The sequence below is a fragment of the Phacochoerus africanus genome, chromosome 3 (assembly GCF_016906955.1).
Source record: "Phacochoerus africanus isolate WHEZ1 chromosome 3, ROS_Pafr_v1, whole genome shotgun sequence".
Lineage (NCBI taxonomy): Eukaryota > Metazoa > Chordata > Mammalia > Artiodactyla > Suidae > Phacochoerus > Phacochoerus africanus.
The window spans coordinates 2462780-2480923 of record NC_062546.1 but is presented as its reverse complement, the minus strand read 5'-3'; the positions used below and the strand labels follow the sequence as shown (position 1 = coordinate 2480923).

At 45.4% G+C, this 18144-nt stretch overlaps 1 pseudogene; it reads right to left on the bottom strand.

The window, feature by feature from the left end:
* Positions 1-3985: 3985 nt before the first annotated feature.
* Positions 3986-18144, bottom strand: part of LOC125122352 (uncharacterized) — a 50874-nt pseudogene continuing 36715 nt past the window's right edge.

Below are 18144 nucleotides of genomic sequence, written 5' to 3'. Positions count from 1 at the left end.
TCTATGCTCTTGTTTTTATTTTTCCTATCATCGTGGATAAAAAGAAGATTTGAAAAGAGAAAGGAAAGTGTACCATTGGCTCTGTAGGGGGCTGCCTGCCTCTGTTCTTACCCCCCACACACCATGAAAATGATATGATATTAATAACCATTGTGCTTTTCCCACAAAGTCGATGCAGGTGGGCGATGCTGAAAGAAAATCTTGAACTAAAGACTCCATGGGTGCCAAGCGACAGTTCCTTAGCAGGCAACCTAACAAATCACATGTTGGCCCTTAGGCAAATATTCAAACTGGGGATCCTTCAGCAGGCGCCCCTGTGTTCCCAATCTCATCTTATCTCCAAAGAAGTAATGTTACAATTAGCAATTCAGAAACTCTTTTACATCTTAGTAACCATGCATAAAAATTAATTCAAGCAAAACCTAATTTAGAATAATAATAACATGCTTTCCTAATGTTTCCTACATTAATCATGGTTAAGACAGTTACTATAGCAGCGCTGTTGGAATTTATTGAAAATAACGTAATTCGCTGTAGCACAAGTTCTCTTCTGAGAATGCTACTATTTGTTTAAGCAAGAGAGAAAGAAATAAGAAAGCACCCTGTTTCCTTTGAACTAATTTAAGGTTCAATAGCAGACACAGACCAAAGTAATAAAGTGCTGTTTGCTCTGAGGGGAGGTGGTGGTGACCTCGGATTTTTATGGTTAGATCAGTTCTAAATGTGTTCCTTCAGTCTCATCTCTCTTCCCTCTCTCAGTCTCATCTTTTTGCTCAAAGACAGGGAAAAAATACGGGATAGAGGCGTTGGGTCGAGCATGGAGGGAAATGCTGCATATTGTAGGGGAGCCACTCCCTTGTAGGGGTCAGAATGGCATCAACCTTACTTCTGTCCCTCGAGATTTTCTGGGGCCCAAACCGGGCTCAAAGATCGGAGAGCATGGTCATCGGCCAGCAGGAGTCTGGGAAAAATCACAGCATGAAGTGAAAGGCCAGTACAAAGAAAATCCCTCTCTTGGAAGAGGCGACTCCCCAAATCACTCACGAGAAGCGGTCTTGATGCAAACAGCAAGAGGATTTTTATTCCAAGCGCGCTGGGGCCCACAGTCGTACACCACGCAGGGGTAGAGGACTGCGGCCCCGAGTGCGGGGTCAAGATAGTTTTTATGGGATTCACAACAAAGCCCGGGGTTCACAGCAAAGCCCGCACTTCACAAATATCACAAACTAATCATTGTAAAACTTCGCGAGCCTGTGCTTCCTGGACCGATTAGTTGTAAATTGTTCTGGAGTTAGGTGTTTGGGCTTGTTCCTGGGCGGGGGAGACATATTGTCACCAAGATATGTTTACCAGGATATTTAACATTTTATGGCACAGCCGATCTTACTGGGGTCGGTTTAGCGATTAACTTCCCCTCCTTTCATCTTATGCAAGCGGCTTTACAGAGGCCAAACAATCAGTTAGAGACCCTTTTTCCCGTTATCTCAAGCAGTTTCAAGGAGTTTCCTGCCTAGAGGCGCGTACTCAGGTGCCTATTTTTTGTTTTTTTGGTTTTTTCTTTCTTTTTCTTTTATCCTCCACATAGTTTTGTACAGAACAGAGAACAAGCCCTAAAATAGCAAGAAGTGTGGTCTTTTACCTGGGGAACAGGGTCCAGAATTCGAGGGCATGTAGAGCTTTTTATTAACTTCCTGGGTTCTGGGAGGGTTAAGCTGCATTTTCATCCTTTCCTTCCCCACTTCTTCTCTTGTTAATAGTTTCTAATCTTAGAACTGGGAAGGCTAAAGGTCAGTTTCTCCTTGGCTCGGAAGGCCTTGGTACTGCTGTCTAAGTACCATGATCTGAACTGCACTTACTCGTTCTCTGACAAAGGCAACAAAACCGATTAATTAGACAAGGCCCAACTGTAAGCAACAGGAGCAGTATTATTAGGGGTCCTATCAGAGCAGAAAGCAGGGTGGTCATCCATGGGGACTTGTTGAACCATCCCTCAAACCATCCTTGGCTAGCCTCTCTTTCTTTGTGACGTTTTTCTAACCTTTCTCTAAGTTTACTCATGGAGTCCCTAATAGCTCCTGAATGATCCACATAAAAACAGCATTCCTCTTTTAAGGCTACACATAGCCCACCTTCCTTTAGAAATAACAGATCTATCCCTCTTCTGTTTTGTAGAACTACTTCAGCTAAAGAGGTTAGGGACTCCTCTATGTTACTGACAGATTTTTCTAGGGTTTGGAGGTCTTCCGTTATAATTCTATGTAGCTCACCAAGTCCTTTGTCTAGCTGCTGTGGTCCTGTGATCAGGGCGGCCGTTCCTGTCCCCACGCCTGCAGCCATCCCTAACCCAAGCATTACAGCTAAAGTCAGGGATATGGGTTCCCTTTTTTGCCGGTTATATCTGTAGTCATATTCATCAAGGACTGCTGTATCAGGATGGTAGTACACCCGGGGGACAAGTTGGATCATGACGCAAAAATCTCTAGTGGGTTGAAAACTAGGGTAGAAACACAAGGGGTTAATCCAGTGTTACATGCCCACCACCTGTCATAACCGGGGTGCCAGATACTGGTTCTCAGAGGTTCGATTAAAGGCTTCGTGTGGTTACAAAGGTGTTGGTGGGATGGGGGAACCTTCCCTATGCAGGTGCCTTTTCCAGAAACTTCAGTAAGGGTAAGCTTATTTCGGGATCCCCATGCACATTGATCTCTATGTTCTTTTGTCACATCAAATTTCCCTTCTCTAGCCATGCCCTCGTAGTAAGGTGGGCCCGAGGCTAGACAGAGCCAGCAAGAAGATGTGGCATCTGGACTCGTGGAGTTAAGGGCTTGAAAGCTCCCTGGATGAGGCTGAAGAGCCTCTGTCCTGTTTTAATAGTGATGTTAGGTTCAGTGGGGACTGATTCAGAGGTTGTATTGAAATCAAAGGGATTAGGGGGTGGCCTCTGTTCTTGGATTGGAGGTCCTTGTTCAGCTAATACCTTAGCAACCGGGGATATTGCCTGAGTGTCTATTCTGAGGCGAATAGTTTTAGAATAGATCCTTCTCCTCCCCAGAGCCTCTATAGTACACTACCCCCCAAGACATACCATTTATCCACTTTAGAATATTTTCTTGTTTTCCTTTTTCGGTGAAACTTATTTTCAAGTAATCTGGGTCTGATACATTCAGCTCACTTGCCTGTTTTGTATCCGTTGTTTCCAATCAAACTGTTCCCCATGGCCAGACACAGTGCATATCGCCTAATTTGTTTTTATCAACATAACTGCTGACAAAGAAAAACTTATTCTATCTTGCCGAGAGGTTGGCCATTTCCAATACCGTCATTGGAGGTTACACAGCTCCATTTCTTGCAAAAGAAATCCCCGGGATTTCATCCACAATATTTTCATTATTTGGGGGGTCCCGGACAACATAAACCCGTAGCACGGAGTATATCGGGGGTGTGGCTCGGTCGTTAAGACCAGGGATTACTGATCGAAGACAGACATGTAGCTCAGGCCACCAGGTCGCTGAAGGGAGCTTCCCCTTGCGTGCTGTTAATAGTATACCTGTGCTGGAATCAGTTGAGTAGCCGGTGAGAGATAAGGGTTTATGGAGGTCGGGCTGTCCACAAGGTGTTCACTACTGCCTGGGAGTTATTAGAGTAAGGTACCAGGCGAGGAGGCGAAGCTTAAGGGGATCTCAGTCTTTTCCGCTCTCCACCCTGAGTCAGGAGGTGGCGCCGGTTTAACGTGGGATGCATGGATCCAAGTGGAGATTCCTTCGACTTTCACGGCCGTTGGTGTGGTCAAAAGTACGAGATAAGGGCCCTTCCACCGAGTTTCAAGGTTTCCTGCACGGTGGCGCCTAACATAGACTGAATCTCCAACTTGGAAGCGATGTGGAACCTGCAAGTCTCCTTCTCCTGAGTAGGCCTCCCGGAGCTGTTTCCACGCTCGCTGCCTCACCCACTCGAGCGCCTTGAGCCTAGAAAACAAAGGCTGGGAAAGCAGCACATCAGCACTATGTACAGAGGCAATTTCTACCAATGGGGGGGGCCCCCCATAGAGCAATTCATAGGGGGTCAGCCCAAATTGACCAGGGGTGTTTCTAACCCTGAAGAGCACAAAGGGCAGGAGAGCTATCCAATCATTAACGCCAGTCTCTGTGGTCAATTTGGTAAGGGTCTCTTTTATGGTTCTATTCATCCTCTCTACCTGTCCTGAGCTTTGGGGTCTGTATGCACAATGCAGTTTCCAATCAATCCCCAATATCTTGGCCAGTCCTTGACTTACCTGGGCAACAAAAGCTGGACCATTGTCTGACCCTATTACCTTAGGTATTCCAAATCTCGGAAAAATTTCCTCCAATATTGTTTTAGCCACCACGGTTGAAGTCTCTTTCTTAGTAGGATAAGCCTCGACCCATCCTGAAAAAGTGTCTACAAAAACCAATAGATATTTGTTTCCGTATTTAGCCGGCTTTACCTCAGTGAAGTCCACTTCCCAGTGAGCGCCTGGGTGGCTTCCCCTTAGTCTCTTTCCCGGAGGTATCTTGGAAGGATTAGCATTAACGAGCTGGCAGGGCACACACTGTTTGACCACCGAGTCAGCCACTCCTGGTAATTTCAGAACATGATAGGGGGATGTTCTGACTAACTGCTGCAGATGCTTAGCTCCTAGGTGGGTTAGACGATGCATCTGTTCGATGTATTCCAACCCTTCTTTGTGGGGCAGGATTTCCTTCCCTTCTGGGGTGCAGCAAATCCCCTCTGGGGTCTCAGAGAACCGTTCTATCTTTTTTATTTCTTGCCAGTCTTCTAGGGTGTACTGCCGTCCAGGTTCTGGGGCTTTGGACGTCTCTATTATAGGTAATAGGTTAACACTCTGGGCTGCCTGCTTGGCGACCTGGTCGGCCATCTGGTTTCCTTCAGAGATGAGATCTCTGGCTTTCTGATGCCCACGGCAATGTATGATGGCTAGCCTTTTTGGCAAATGTAGGGCCTCTAATAAGCTCAGAATTTCCTCTTTATTCTTGACTTCCCTCCCTGCTGAGGTAAGTAACCCCCTCTGCTTATAGATAGCCCCGTGCACGTGTGCAGTCGCAAAAGCATACCTGCTATCCGTATAAATGTTTATGGATTTCCCTTCGGCCAGCCGCAAAGCTTGCGTGAGGGCCACGAGCTCAGCCTTTTTGTGTGAAGTTCCTTCCGGCAGGCTGCTGGCCCAGATCGTGCGGGTCCCATCCACCACCGCCGCCCCAGCCATCCTCTTACCTTCCACCACATAGCTGCTCCCATCAGTGAACCAGGTCAGCACTTCTCCAGTCAGCGGTATGTCTGTAAGATCCTTGCGGACCCCAGTTTCCTCAATCAACAATTGATGGCAATCATGAGTCACTGGTTCATCGGTCTCTTCAGGCAGAAGAGTGGCAGGGTTGAGGGCGGCTGGTGGAGCGAACGTGACCCTCTCTGTGAGAAGCAGGCTTTGATAGTGGGTCATGCGGGCGTTGGTTATCCATCGGTCTGGGGGCTGCCGGACGATGTTCTCCAACGCATGGGGGGCTATTATAGTTATTTTCTGTCCCAAAGTCAATTTGTCAGCATCCTTGACCAGTATGGCCACAGCTGCGATAGCCTTCAGGCATACAGGCCAACCACTGGCTACAGGATCGAGCTTCTTTGACAGGTAGGCAACAGGTCTCCTCCATGGTCCTAGGGATTGGGTTAAAACTCCCCGGGCTACTCCCTTACGCTCATCCACATAAAGAGTAAAGGGTTTAGTTACATCAGGGAGGGCCAGAGCAGGTGCGCTCAGCAGGGCCTTTTTAATAGCATCAAACGCCTTCTGGTGCTCAGGAGCCCAGGAGAATTCTCCTTTTTCTTTGGTTAGCGGGTAGAGTGGGGCTGCTAAGGTCGCAAACCCCGGGATCCACAGCCTGCAAAATCCAGCTGTCCCCAAAAACTCCCTCACTTGCTTGGCTGTGGTTGGGGCCGGTATCTGGACTACAGTTCTCTTCCGTGCCTCCGTCAGCCATCGCTGCCCGTCCCGCAAACTGTACCCCAAGTATATTACCTCTCTCCTGCAAATCTGGGCCTTTTTAGCAGAGGCTCGGTAGCCTAGGTCAGACAATTCCAGTAGCAGTGCCTTCGTACCTTCTAAGCAGTCCTGCTTAGTGGCTCCTGCTAGAAGTAGGTCATCCACATATTGGAGGAGGGTTACCTGAGGGTGTTGGATCCTGAAGTTGGCCAGGTCTCTATGTAGGGCTTCGTCAAAGATGGTCGGGGAATTCTTGAACCCTTGGGGCAGTCGGGTCCAGGTGAGCTGTCCGGTTCTTCCCGTGCCGGGATCCCTCCACTCAAAGGCAAAGAGCGGTTGGCTAGTGGGGTGTAATCTCAGGCAGAAAAGGCATCTTTAAGTCCAATACTGTGTACCAACTCCTTTCGGGCGGGAGAGCGCACAAGAGGTTATAAGGGTTTGGAACTGTTGGGTGTATGTCCTGCACCCGTTTGTTGACCTCTCTCAAGTCTTGTACTGGCCGATAGTCATTGGTCCCAGGCTTTCTAACCGGTAGTAGGGGAGTGTTCCAAGGGGACCGAACAGGAACTAGGATGCCCTGTTGGATTAATCTTTGAACATGCGGCCAGATTCCCTCTCGAGCCTCTTTACTCAAGGGGTACTGTCTGACCGATACTGGCGTAGCACTGGCCTTTAACTGAATAACCTGCGGGGGAACTTGCTTTGCCAGACCCATCCCTGCGGTCTGCCCAGGCCTGGGGAAACTGCTCCAACCAGGACTGTATATTTTATCAGGCTTACTAGGGGAGAATATAGTCGATATTCTTCTTCTAATTGGAGGGTCAATTTGCAGCGATGGGTTGTTATTCGCAGACACTTCTGGTTTTCCTCGCTCAAAAGAAATTTTTGTGCTCCATCTTGGTCAGAAGTCTCTACCTAGGAGGGGTACTGGGCACTCAGGGATGACCAGTAAATGAGTGGGTTACCGTCCCATTCCCAGGTCAACAGTTATTCGGGTAGTCCATGGATACTGTCGTTTGCCCTGTGGCACCCATCACCCAGGATTTTTTTATCTTTTAGTTTTCCTAATGGCTGTGTAGCCGCACTGAATGCTCCGCTCCGGTATCAACCAGGAACTCAACTGGTTGCCCCTCCACCCTTCAAGTTACCCTGGGCTCGGGGAGGGGGTCCGAAACCCCGTCTCCCCTAATCTTATCTTCTTCCAGAGCTAGGACCTTCAGTTCTTGTTTCCCTTCTTGGGGCAGTCCCTTGCCCGTGTCCTTTTTCTTTACAATATGCACACTGGTCCTTATCGAGTGGGTCCTATTGCCCAGGTTCCCTAACTGTCTATGGTCCTGACCTAATTTTCCTAAAAATCTCTCTCTCTCTCTCCCTACTGCTCTTTCCTTCAAACCACTGCGGGCCAAGATCTTAGTCAGATTCTCTCTTGCCGTCTATCACGTCTTTCCTCCCTTTCCTCTTTCTCTCTTTCTTTCCTTTGTTCCCTTTCCTCTTCTGTCTCCCTTTTGTAATACACTTTCTCTGCCTCCTTCACTAGATCACGTAACTCAGCCTCCTGTAACCCTTCTAGTCTCTGAAGTTTTCTTCTGATGTCCAGGGCCGACTGCCCTATGAAGGCCAGGGCCCCACTGAGGCTTTCTGGGCCCTCCGAGGTAGGATCAAAAGGGTGTGAACCGCATGAAGGCTTCCATGAGCCTCTCAAGAAATACTGAGGGAGGTTCATTCGGTCCCTGCATCACCTCTCTTACCTTAGCCAAATTAGTGGGCCGTCTTGAGGCGCCCCGGAGACCCGCCACCAGAGCCTGGCGATAGATTTTCAAGCTCTCCCTACCTTCAGCCGTGTTGTAGTCCCAACCGGGGCGAGTCAAGGGAAATCCCATGTCAATCTCATTTTGCAACTGCGTGGGTCGCCCGTCGGCCCCAGGAACATTTTTTCTAGCCTCTAACAAAATTCTCTCTCGCTCCTCGGTTGTGAAGAGTGTCTGCAGCAGCTGTTGACAATCATCCCAAGTAGGCTGGTGAGAGAACATAAGGGACTCCACCAACCCCGTGAGGCGTTGGGGATCCTCCGAGAAAGGGGGATGGTTAGTTTTCCAATTATAGAGATCTGCAGAGGAAAAGGGCCAATACTGGAGGGGCTGCAATTGGCCCCCCGGCATGGGAGGGCCATAGGTGCGCAGCGGTAATGTCACGACCTCATCTGTCGGCTCCGGGGTAGCGCCTCTCCGACTCCGAGTCCCGGCAGCAGGTCCCTCCACCGCCCGGGCTCCAGTAGGGGCGGAGGGTCCCCCCGCAGCCCCCTGTACCAGATAAGGGGGTGGGGGAACAGGTTGGGGTTCCAGCCAAGTCGGCGGCTCCTCAATCTCGGGGTAGATACGAGGAGAGGATTTGACTTTTTTGGCCGAGTATTTGTTTTTCTCTTCAAGAGCCAGAATTTGGGGACCTGGCTTCCTTGGTTTATTTAGCCAGGGCTTAACCCACGGTGGGGGGTTTTCTGCCAAATCTTGCCACGTAAGAATATAGGGCTCCTGATCGGGATGGGAGCCGGGTCCAGTCTGAAAAATAATTGCTTTAACAGTTAAGATAATTTCAGAATTAAAGGTCCCCTCTGATGGCCATCCAACATCGAATGTCGGCCACTCAGAGGCACAGAAAGTCTGCCAGGGTCCTTTCCTAACCTGAACTGACAAATTATGAGCCCTGGATTTAACTTCAGTCCAATGGTCGAGAGTCAAACTAAGGGGGGTCGTCACCGTCTGTCCCATGTTAAAACTGTAGACAAGGACGCACAAGACAAAGACACACGAAACAGAAACCAACAGATCCAGACACACGCGACCCGTCCGCGCCTTCCACAAGCAGGCAAAAGAGTCGGACGGCCGCGGAGGGGGAAGCTTTCGCTTCTACAACAGAGCTCGGTCCTCCGACCGACAGAAGGAGACCACCAGGCGTCCCTGGCTCTCCCCACCTCCCGGGGCGTCCCCCAGGGCGGCAGCCTGTGATCCTCCTAGCACGTCTGCTGATCACAGTCCTCCAGTCCTCACGGTCTGAGAGGACAGCTGCAAACCGAAAGCGCGCATCACCGAAAACAGATACTCAGAACAGAGACGCCGGCCGACACACACATGCACACACGTTGCAAAGGGGATCCCTTTACCTCCAAGTCGGTTCTCGGGTGTGAGGGGTGGTCGCAGGATTCCCGGCCAACGCACCAAATGAAAGGCCAGTACAAAGAAAATCCCTCTCTTGGAAGAGGCGACTCCCCAAATCACTCACGAGAAGCGGTCTTGATGCAAACAGCAAGAGGATTTTTATTCCAAGCGCGCTGGGGCCCACAGTCGTACACCACGCAGGGGTAGAGGACTGCGGCCCCGAGTGCGGGGTCAAGATAGTTTTTATGGGATTCACAACAAAGCCCGGGGTTCACAGCAAAGCCCGCACTTCACAAATATCACAAACTAATCATTGTAAAACTTCGCGAGCCTGTGCTTCCTGGACCGATTAGTTGTAAATTGTTCTGGAGTTAGGTGTTTGGGCTTGTTCCTGGGCGGGGGAGACATATTGTCACCAAGATATGTTTACCAGGATATTTAACATTTTATGGCACAGCCGATCTTACTGGGGTCGGTTTAGCGATTAACTTCCCCTCCTTTCATCTTATGCAAGCGGCTTTACAGAGGCCAAACAATCAGTTAGAGACCCTTTTTCCCGTTATCTCAAGCAGTTTCAAGGAGTTTCCTGCCTAGAGGCGCGTACTCAGGTGCCTATTTTTTGTTTTTTTGGTTTTTTCTTTCTTTTTCTTTTATCCTCCACATAGTTTTGTACAGAACAGAGAACAAGCCCTAAAATAGCAAGAAGTGTGGTCTTTTACCTGGGGAACAGGGTCCAGAATTCGAGGGCATGTAGAGCTTTTTATTAACTTCCTGGGTTCTGGGAGGGTTAAGCTGCATTTTCATCCTTTCAGAAGTTATGCAAGAGCTTCCCTAAGGAGTCGGCTCTTGGATTCCTGTTCCACTGGTGACAACAGGTGGAGCCCCTGATTTCAGGGGCTTCCAGGCAGCCAACTGTTCAGGGTGTCCCTACAGAGCCAGCAGAGTCCTGGGTATTGTGGGTCCCCGGCAGCAGAACAGAATAGTTGTTTAAACCTGGGTTCACAGATCTGCTGTGCTGCAGACTGGCTGCTCCCCTCTGGCCAAGAGTTTGACCTCACTGCAGCCATTTCTCCCACTATCACCGGGGTTCCCAGTTGGGCACAACTGACTTTGGGCACTGGATCATTCCTGATGGGGGGGCCATCCTGTGCATGGGGGAGGGGGGCTTAGTAGCATCTCACCCATATAGTCAGTATAACCAAAAATGTGTCCACACTTGGCCAGAACCACCCCCAGTTGAGAACCACTCAACTGTAAAATAGAAATAATTAGAGGAGCTCCTTACTATGAAAATGAAATGAGGCAAGCCCTCCCGGGGTCCGTGAGATCCACAAGGGCAGATGACAGACACATGGGGTGAGTGAGCCTTGGGAAAGCCTCTGGCACATAGTTAATCCTTGATACAGTTACTACGAAAGCTCCTCCTTGACTCATTAGAGAAAATTGATTTCCCCCCCAAATACTTGAACACCGAGATGTCTGAGTTGATGAAACAGAGCTTTGTCTCAGCACACTCCTCACCGTTTTCACAATAAATGAGAAAACTTTAGTCCAGATGATATGCAGACCATGTTTTAAGACAAACTCTCTCGATATAAGCAAGACAATTTATGTTTACTCATTTCTATCAAACGCTTCTGGGTCAGCATATCCCAAAAGGACTCTCTCCATAAGATAGGTTTTCTTTGACTTTTATACTCACTTTGGTAGATCGCTTTTTCCACTTTCTTGAACTTCTTTTTTCTTTTTTTCCTCTTTGTAAGTCTCCAAACAATTTCAGAAACAGAATTTGCATTCTCCAGTTCACTGAAGACATACGTATTTTAGATCAGCCAGTTGTGCACAGTTCAAATATTGATTGGTCGCATGTGAAAACCAATTAGATTTCATCTTGGATTCTATTACTGAAAACCCTCTGACTACGCTTAGTCCAAGTGAGGGTGGAGTTCAAAAATGCTTTCATATCAGCTGTGTAAAAATTCCTTATATCATTAATTTTTTAAATATTGAAATATAGCTAATTTACAATGTAGTGTGATTTTTAGGTGGTATAGGTGAATGTTTAAAGAATTAAATGTTTTTCTCGACATGGTTGTAGAGTCATAGGCAGCTGTAAGAAATAACACGGAGAGATGCCCTGTTCTTTTTGCTCAGTTTCCCACAATGGTACCTTGCAAATCTGTAGTACAAGCTCACGACTGGGCCTCTGACGTGGATGCTGTCAAGATACAGAGCATTGCCGTGACCATAGGAACCCCTCCTGTGGTCCTTTTATAGTCACACCATCTGCCTGTCTAAGTCCTAACACCTCTTCAACCCCTGGCAACCACTAATCTGGTCTCTAGTTCCATAAGTCTATGGTCATTTCACATAGCTTATGTCAACATAAAAAAAAAATGCATAACCTGAAAGTTGAGAGTTAAGTTTTATGTGGGGCAAAATTAGGACCTAAGCCCTGGAGACAGCATCTCAGGTAGCCCAGAGAAACCTCTCTGAGGCGGGGGTGGGGATGGGGATGGCTAGGATATATAGGAGTTTTTAAGACAGAGGGCAGGTATCAGGAACAAAAGAGGCCTGGGCTCAGGGAAATCATTCCTTTGATATGCACCTCAGCCATCAGGGCCAGAATCCTGAGTTTTCACAGAAACTCTCGCCCTTGGAGGTGACTGCATTCTCAGATGACTGTGACATTCTTTGTTTCATCCTTAACTGCAGACCATGCAGCTGTATTTCAGATACTTGAAATACCGCCCAAGGAGGAAAGGTGGAATATCAGGGTATGATAAAGGTGAGGGGAGAGCATGGAGCCACGCACACACTTTGCAAAAGTTTGTTGCTGATCTCCTGAAGGTCACTGCCAGTCACAAGGAGCAGGCATCACCATGAAGGATTTTAGTGTTTTTCTAGGCATGAGGAGATGCAAGAAATGGGCACATAAAATCTTCTCCTAAAAATATCTACCTGAAGACCTGTGCTTCCAGTTTTCCCAGAGCAGCCAGTGCCTCACTCCTGAATTTCACCCTGAGCTCTTCTGGCGGGGGGGAGGGGGGAAGCACATCAGCAGCTTCAGTGGCTCATGATTTAATCCATGTAGAGGTGGATGGAAAGAGCCAGAGGTCAGTTCACACTTATATAAATGGAATCATTTAGAAGGTAAACTTGGGATTTTTCTTTTTCTTCATCAAGTTCTCTGGGGTTTCATCTATGTCATTATGTTCAATGGTTTGCTGTTTTTCAGGGAGGAGTGTTGATACTCCGTGGCACAGACATACCACAATTTAACTATTCTCTATCAAAGTACATGTGTTTTTTTTTGTTTGTTTGGTGTTTGTTTTTGTTTTTGATTTTTTTTTTTGGTCTTTTGCCTTTTGAGGGCTGCACCCAGCATATGGAGGTTCCCAGGCTAAGGGTCTAATCAGAGCTATAGCCGCCAGCCTACGCCAGAGCCACAGCAATGCCAGATCCAAGCCGCGTCCGTGACCCACACCACAACTCATGGCAACGCCAGATCCTTAACCCACTGAGCAAGGCCAGGGATCAAACCCACAACCTCATGGTTCCTAGTCGGATTCGTTTCCACTGCACCACAATGGGAACTCCTTTTTTTTTTTTTCTTCCAGTTTTGAGCCATTATGAATAAAGCTATTATGAATGTTCACATACAGGATTTGGGTGAATATAAGTTTTTATTTCTCTGGCATAAATGCCCAAGAGTGCAGTGGCTACAGTGTTTATAGATTTTAGCGTGCAAGTCATGTACATGTGTTGTGACATTTATATCTATTTTTAACAATTGCAAGTAATATTGTAGTCTCTGTGCGCATTGCTATTATCATAGTCTGTTTATTAAAAATTAATTAATTTTTATGTTTATTACATATTCCACAATCACAATGACCTCTCTTATTAGTTTTAGGAGATTTTTTTGTAGATTCCTTTGGAACTTTCTAAGTAAATAATAAGGTCCTCTGCAAATAGAAGCAGTTAAATTTCTTTTTTTCATATATGCATTACTTTATTTTACTTTCTTGCTGTATTGCATTGGGTACAGCTTCCAGCAATATGTTAAGAGTGATGAGACCACAGAGATGGAAACGTATGCTGTGTTCATGGGTAGGAAGAATTAACATTAAAAATGACCTAAGTTTACTAAAGCAATCTACAGATTCAGTGCAGTCCCTAGCAAAATCCCAATTACATTTTTCACCAAAATAGGACAAAATTTCTAAATTTTATATGGAACCAAAGAGACCCCCCCCAAGCCAAAGTAATGCTAAGAAAAAAGAATGAAGCTGGAGGCCCTAACAATGAAATATTAGAAAAGGAATACAAAACTACAATACCTTTTAAAATTGCACCCCCCCCAAAATTAAATACATAGGAATAAACCTGACCAAGGACGTGAAAGACTTATATGCTGAGAGCTATAAAACATTAATCAAGGAAATTAAAGAGGACTCAAGAAATGGAAAGATATTCTATGCTCCTGGGTTGGAAACATTAATATCATAAAGATGGCCATACTGCCCAGAGCAATCTACAGATCCAGTGCAATCCCTATCAAATTACCCATGACATTTTTCACAGAACTAGAACAAACAATCAAAAATTTACATGGAACCATAAAAGACCCAGAATTGCCAAAGCAATCCCAAGGAACAAAATCAAGCAGGAGGCATCACTCTCCCAGACTTCAGGCAATATTACAAAGCCACAGTCATCAAGACAGTGTGGGACTGGTACCAAAACAGACATACAGACCAATGAAACAGAATAGAGAACCCAGAAATAAACACAGACACCTATGGTCAATTAATCTTCAACAAAGGAGGCAAGAATATAAAGTGGGGAAAAGACAGTATATTCAGCAAGTGGTGCTGGGGAAACTGGACAGCTGCATGTAAATCAATGAAACTGGACACACCCTCACACCATGCACGAAAATAAACTCAAAATGGCTTATAGTCCTAAACGTAAGACAAGACACCATCAAACTCCCAGAAGAGAGCATAGGCAAAACATTCTCTGACATCAACCTTATAAATGTTTTCTCAGGTCAATTTCCCAAGGCAACAGAAATAAAAGCAAAAATAAGCCAATGCGACCTCATCAAACTGACAAGCTTTTGCACAGCAAAGGAAACCAAAAAGAAAACAAAAAGACGACTTACAGAATGGGAGAAAATAGTTTCAAAGGATGCAACTGACAAGGGCTTAATCTTTAAAATATACAAACAGCTTATACAACTCAACAGCAAAAAAGCCAACAACCCAATTGAAAAGTGGGCAAAAGACCTGAATAAACATTTCTCCAAGGAAGATATTCAGATGGCCAACAAGCACATGAAAAAATGCTCAAAATCACTGATTACTAGAGAAATGGAAATCAAAACTACCACAAGATACCACCTCACACCAGTCAGAATGGCCATCATGAATAAGTCCACAAATAACAAATGCTGGAGGGGGTGTGGAGAAAAGGGAACCCTCCTGCATTGTTGGTAGGAATGTAAATTGGTACAACCACTATGGAAAACAGTATGGAGGTACCTTAGAAAACTATACATAGAACTATCCTATGACCCAGCAATCCTACTCTTGGGCATATATCTGGACAAAACTTTCTTTTGAAAAAGACACATGCATGCGCATGCTCATTGTAGCACTATTCACAATAGCAAGGACATGGAAACAACCCAAATGTCCATCAACAGAGGATTGGATTGGGAAGATGTGGTACATATACACAATGGAATACTACTCAGCCATGAAAAAGAATAAAATAATGCCATTTGCAGCAACATGGATGGAACTCTAGAGACTCTCATACTGAGTGAAGCAAGTCAGAAAGAGAATGAAAAATACCATATGATATCACTTATATCCGGAATCTAATATACGGCACAAATGAACCCTTCCACAGAAAAGAAAATCATGGACTTGCAGAATAGACTTGTGGTTGCTAAGGGGGAGGGGGGGAGGGGGAATGGATTGGGAGCTTGGGGTTAATAGATGCAGACTATTGCCTTTGGAATGGATTAGCAATGAGATCCTGCTGTGTAGCACTGGGAACTTTGTCTAGTCACTTATGATGGAGGCTGATAATGTGAGAAAAAAGAATGTATACATATATGTGTAACTAGGTCACCAATGCTGTACAGTAGAAAATTGATAGAACACTGTAAACCAGCTATAATGGAAAAAAATAAAAATATTATATTAAAAAAATAAAAGGGATTATAATTCAGAAGGAAAAAACAAATTATATTACAAAGCTATATTAAGCAAAACAGCATGGTATTGGCAGGAAAACAGACATATAGACCAATGGAACAGAACTGAGAGCCCAGAAATAAAGCTACACAGATATAGTTAACTAGTTTGTGACAGAGGAGCAAAGAACATACAATGGAGAAAGGATGGTTTCTTCCATAAATGGTACTGGGAGAACTAAACAGCCACATGCAAAAGAATAAAACTAGACCTCTATCTTATACCATACACAAAAATCCACTCAAAATGGAGTAAAGACTTGAATGTAAGACCTGAAACCATAGAACTCCTAGAAGAAAATGTGGGCAGTACTTCTTTGACATCTGTCTCAGCAATATCTTTCTGGATAAGTCTCCCCAGGCAAGAGAAACGAAAGCAAAAATAAATGAGACTACATCAAACTAAAGAACTTCTGCACAGTGAAGGAAACCATCAACAAAATGAAAAGACAACCTACCAAATGGGAGAAGTTACTTGCAAATTATTTATCTGATACGGAGTGACTATCCAAAATAAATAAGTCACACAATGCAACAGCATAAAAAAAAAAACCCAGTTAAAACACAGACAGAAAGAGCTAAATAGACAGTTTCCCAAAAAAGACATGCACATGGCCAACATGAGCATAAAAAGATGCTCAAAATCACTAATTGATTAGAGAAATGCCAATCAAAGCCACAAGGAGAACTTACTTCACGCCTGTTAGAATGGCTATTATGGAAAAGACAAGAAATAGCAAGTATTGGTGAGGATGTGGGGAAAAGGGAGCCCTCATACTCTGTTGGTGGGGGGTGTAAATTAGCTCAGCCAATTGTGGAAAACAGCATGGAGATTCCCCATAAGATTCAGAATAGACCTACCAAAATTTTAGAATAGACCTACCAAATTTAGTATCCCACTTCTGGATATTTATCTGAATAGAACACAAACACTAATTCAAAGAGATACATGCACCCTTATGTTCATTGAACTTTTATTTACAATAGCCAAGATGTGGAAACACCTCAGTGCCCATCAGTGGATGGATGGATAAGAAGATAAGATACTCAGCCATAAAAAGATGAAATCTTGCATTTATGAAATCATGGAAGGACACTGAAGATTTTATGCTCAGTGAGATAAGTCAGACAGAGAAGGGTAAATACCAGGTGATTTCATGCACATGTGGAATATAAAAATAAATGAATGAAGAAAAAACCAAAAGAAAGAAACCAACACATAGATATAGAGAACAGGGTAGCGGCTACCAGATGGTAAGGGGCAAAGTGGGCAAACGGAGCCAACTGGGTGGTGACAGGTGGAAATTAAACTTTTGGTGGTGAGCACACTGCAGTGTAGACACAAGTTAAATATAATCCTGTACACATGAAACTTAATGTCATAAACCAAAGTTACCTCAATAGATAAAGTTTAAAAACTAAAAAAGTAGCCATAGACATTGCATAAATGAATGAGGTTTATTTTTTGTTTTGTTTTTGTTTTTGTCTTTTTGCCTTTTTCTAAGGCCACACCCATGGCATATGGACGTTCCCAGGCTAGGGGTCTAATTGGAGCTGTAGCCGCCGGCCTACGCCGGAGCCACAGCAACGCGGGATCCGAGCCGCATCTGCGACCTACACTGCAGCTCACGGCAACACCGGATCCTTAACCCACTGAGCAAGGCCAGGGATCGAACCCGCAACCTCATGGTTCCTAGTCAGATTCATTAACCACTGAGCCACGACGGGAACTCCTGAATGAGTTTTGCATTAAATAAATTTTGTTTACATACAAAAACAGAGTGGAGGGAACAAATATGTTTGCCTTACTCAAAATAGTAGGTAAAAGCATTCAATCTTTCCCTGCCATTTTTTTTTTCACCTCCAGTTTTAATGTTTGCTATAGGGTACTGTTTGTTTGCTTGGTAGACTATCTTTTCCATGTTGAAGAATTTCCCTTTACTCCTATTTTTCAGAGAGATTTTTTGAATCATGGTTGGGTGTGGCACCTTGCCAAATGCTCTTTTCTGTGTCAGCTGTTGTTATCACATCCGTTTCTCCTGTAGCCCGTCCATATGGCAGATCCCTTCGGGTGATTTTCAAATGCTGACCCAGTCTGGGTGCTTCAGTACGGCCTGCCGAGGACAGAGCCCAGGCCTCCACTCAGCCTCACCGCCGGGCGTAGAGGTGTCATCAAAGCCGATGCGCCTCGGATCCCACATAGCTGTGGCCCCGCCGTCCTGCCATTGAGCAGTTACTTTCTAAACGGTTTCTGTCTGCCTCGGTCCCACTTTTCTGATCCTCCAGTTAGAGAGCGTGGGCTCTTGGGGAAGCTTTTGGGTTGGTACCTGTTAGTGTTTCCAGGTGGCTGGGGTCTCGCGTGCTGAGTTTGGGGTCTATGAGGCCACAGAAGACCCAGAGTCACTCACAAACACGTTTTATGGAGGCCCTAGAAGGTCTGCCTCTGCTTTCTACTTTTCAGAGTTTGTTCATGTTTAATGTCTATACTATAAATAGGTGTGCGTCCCATGTAGCTGTTTGTCTATCTTTCAATCTATCCAGACCTGTCTATCTATCTAAAGAGAGACATGTCCCTATTTATAGCTCTATCAATCTCTATACATGTATGATATATGTCGAATTTGAAATGTAATCCTGTACACATGAAGCTTAGTGTTATAAACTAAAGTTACCTCAATAGATAAAGTTTAAAAACTAAAAAAGTA